This window comes from Silene latifolia, chromosome Y (assembly GCF_048544455.1).
Source record: "Silene latifolia isolate original U9 population chromosome Y, ASM4854445v1, whole genome shotgun sequence".
Taxonomy (NCBI): Eukaryota; Viridiplantae; Streptophyta; class Magnoliopsida; order Caryophyllales; family Caryophyllaceae; genus Silene; species Silene latifolia.
In genome coordinates, this window is record NC_133538.1 from 147,962,484 (window position 1) to 147,966,271 (window position 3,788).

Genomic DNA, 3,788 nt, shown 5'->3' on the forward strand with positions numbered 1-3,788 from the left:
TTGTGATCAACTAGTAGTTGATCAAGAACGGCCACGGAATGGCCTAATTCATCGGCTTCTGGCTACTAGAGGTAGCCTCAACGGTGCTTATCTTATCAGCTGCACCCTTCTTAGCTTCCACATCGGTATGGCTCAACGGATCAACACTTTCATCATCTCCCCAGTCAATGACCTCTTCTTGCTCATCAAAATCCAAGTCGGACTCCCTTGCCTTGACCGGCTCGTCATCAACTTCCTCATCGGTGGCATAGCTAAGGCAACCAAGACCTCCTCGTGAAATGATTGGCTTCTGTGCTGCTGGAGTAACTTGCAATACTTCCTTCCCCAAACCAGCTCCTGCAGTATTAGAAATAGACAAATCTTCCTCCAATTTGCTCCCAATCTGGGGCGGAGGGGTTATGACAGGAATAGGAGTAGAGACAGGCATATCAGGAAGTATAAAATAAGACTTCTTTTCAGAAACCGTATTGCAAGTCACAGGCCACATGGGGTCCTTCTTCTTAGCAGGTTGGGCAAAGACAATAGAATGCTTCCCTACTTTAAAAGTCAAGGTACCCGAACCAACATCTATGATGCACCAAAGTGTGCAGAAATGGCCTACCCAAAATAATGGGAATATGGGCATCCTCAGGCATGTCAAGTACGACGAAGTCAACAGGGAAGAAGAACTTCCCTATTTGTACGGGCATGTCCTCTAAGACTCCTATTGGCTGGACCGCAGATCGGTCAGCCATCTGTACTGTCATATCTGTCACTGCGAACCTAGTCAATTTGAGCTTCCTAGCAAGACTCAGGGGCATTACACTTATACTAGCTCCTAAGTCACATAATGCCTTCTCAATAGAGAAGGTACCTATATTGCAAGGAACAGAAAAGCTACCCGGGTCCTCTAGCTTATGGGGTGCAGTGTGAGACAAATAAGAGCATGATTCTTTGGTTAATGTGACAGTATGCACATTTTCAAGTGACTTTTTCTTAGACAAGAGTTGTTTCATGAATTTAGTATAGGCAGGCACTTGATTAACTAACTCAAGGAAAGGCACTTGTACATTCAAGCTACGAATAACTTTTTCAAATTTATTGAAAGATACCTGTTCCTTCGCCGGCACTAGTCTTTCCAGATATGAGGCTGTAAGAAGTAGCTTAGCCCTCTCCTCTAAATCGCGCATGCCGGTATCCGTGGACTTAGGCTGGAAGTCCACTACTTTCTCCTTGTTGAAGCTTGAACCCTCTTCAGACCGTCTCAAATGTGAACCATTGATCGACATCGGGTCGTACTTGAGCCGAGATCGACCCATCAAGATTTCGGGTCTGTCCTCAATATTTTCGGGATCGTCGTGCCCCGAAACAAATGATCCCTCAAGTTGTCGGGCATCGGAGGACGAAAAATCTCACTATCGCAGCCGATCTCGTCGATCGACCAATGATGTCGATCGATCGACCGAGTTGAACAGACGAAGCTTCAGAACCCGCACTTCGATCGATCGACCGGGTATGTCAGTCGATCGACTGATATACCTGGTAGATGCCTTTTTCTTTCCTTTGCTCGTTCCAGCTTTGTTTTGACTCGGTTTTGCCTCATCTTTTGCAGCATCATCCTCGACCATAGCAGGCCTCTCCAGGGTAGACCCACTCCTCAATGTTATGGCATTTAAGGTCTCTTTCTGGTCAGTTTGAGTCGGTAAGTGTCCCGGAACTCGAGTGGTACTCTTGCTAGCCAATTGAGCAATTTGGCTTTCTAGCATCTTCATCCCGGCCTCTCTAGCTTGGGACTCCTTCAGCAATAAGTTCTTCAACTCGGTGAACTCGGAATTTCGGGATTGTTGCTGCTGCGGCACATAGGGAGGTTTTGGATATGGTTGTTTGTGAGGGGGCACATAAGCTTGTTGCTGCTGCTGTTGGGGAGGTTGAGTCGGATTCAGGAAATTCTAGCTACTCCACCTCAAGTTTGGGCGGACATTCGGCTCATAGTACGTGTTTGTCTGCCTATAGTGTTGAAAGGCAGCACAAGACTCAAAGGGGACAGAACAATTCTCTAAGACATACCCCTCAGCTCCACATCTCCTACAGACGAAAGGACCGTCTGAAACAGCATTAACATGGTACATCCCTCCTTTAGAAGCTCCTCCCAACTCATATTTGTCAAACCTTGCAGTGAGAGCTTCTAGTGCAGCAACAGAGGAAGATTCAGCAGCTCTCCTCTGGTTTCCTCTCGAATTCTCATATTCAGCCTTATGAGTGGCCAAATCATCAATGATCTTCCACCCCTTAGTCTCTCCCCCATGTTCTCAGCAAATCGGCCATTGGCTGCAGCATCCAAAATAGCCCTCTGATCGTCATACAGCCCATTATAGAACTGGTTGCAAAGACTCCATTTTTCGAACCCATGGTGCGGTATGGTTCGCACCAGTTTCTTGAAACGGACCCATGCTTCATGAAAGTTCTCATCAGGCCCCTGTTTAAAGCTCGTGATCTGAGCTCTAATGGCATTAGTCTTCGAGGCAGAGAAGTACTTTTTGTAGAATGTCAGGGCTAAGGAATTCTAGTCGGTGATCCCATGAGCGGCTCGGTCCAGATCTCTATACCACTCCCTTGCAGCATCACGAAGGGAGAAAATGAACATGGTCTCCTTGATCTGGTCTTGGGTCACACCGGTCGGCGGGGGTATAGAGCAGCAATAATCAATAAAAATCTCCATATGTTTGGCTGCATCTTCATTTGCAGCTCCCCCGAACTGGTTTCTCTCAACCAGGTTAATATAGGAAGGCTTCGGCTCGAATTTTCTCGCCTCCCCAGGTAGTTCGAATCCTTTGTAGAGATTCGCAGCTGTCGGCTCTGAGTGACTAGAAATGGTTGCTTCTTCAGCCATGACTGGAATTTTTGGAGAAGTGACTGTCTCAGCTGAAGAAATTGAAGCAGGAGATGTAGGTGGATCTTCGTCAAACAGAGCGTTCTCGTAGTAGCTTGACAGAGTACTCAGCTCTTCCTCTGTCACTAATACCCTTTGTGATCGTCTCAACTCGCGTAAGGATTTCTCGATCTCAGGATTGAATGGTACTAGTTCACCACCCTGTGACCTACGCATAAGAAGAAACTACAAAAAGAATATAAGAAAAGTTTAAGGAACGGAAGTCCCTTAAACTAAAGAAAGACTAAATAAAAACAATTAAAAATTAGAACAATTGCCTCCCCGGTAACGGCACCAAAATTTGATACCCGTCGTGAGGTGTCAAAAATAAATTTATAATCTCCAACTACAACTATAGCTAGTGCCAGTCGGGTCAAACCACAGAGAGGCAGATGTAATTTCTAATTGTTTTAATTTCGGTCTAAGGTAACAATAAAGTGGGGGGTTGATTGGATTTGGTCTACAACTAATAGCAGTAAAAGAAATGTAAGCTAATGAAATATATGAAATCAAGTATAAAAAGAGGTACTAGGATGGTCGGTTCGTTATAATTTCGGCAGCAGCATACTGAACAGGTCTAAATCAAACACATGAGGCGGGAAATAAAGAGGTCCTCTCGGTCCACTCTTAACAAATAGCATCTTTCGATCCCGCTATAGGTCCCTAATATCACTAATACTAACTTTCGTCTTGAAAAGTGACTACGGTCTAAACTTTACCTATCTTTCGATCTCAGCATAGTTTAGTCATTTTAATTGGTGATCTAACAACTGTCCCTATCTCTCGATCTAATGGGTCAGTCATATATTAAGCATTCAACTGTCCCTATCTCTCGATCTAATGGGTCAGTCATATAGTTTAGTCATTTTAATTGGTGATC

At 44.9% G+C, this 3,788-nt stretch overlaps 1 non-coding gene across 1 annotated transcript; it reads left to right on the forward strand.

The window, feature by feature from the left end:
* Nucleotides 1-2,381: 2,381 nt before the first annotated feature.
* LOC141636348 (small nucleolar RNA R71) lies at nt 2,382-2,488 on the forward strand. Its single transcript, XR_012540967.1, has one exon. It is a non-coding gene; the product is annotated as a small nucleolar RNA R71 (small nucleolar RNA).
* Nucleotides 2,489-3,788: the final 1,300 nt, after the last annotated feature.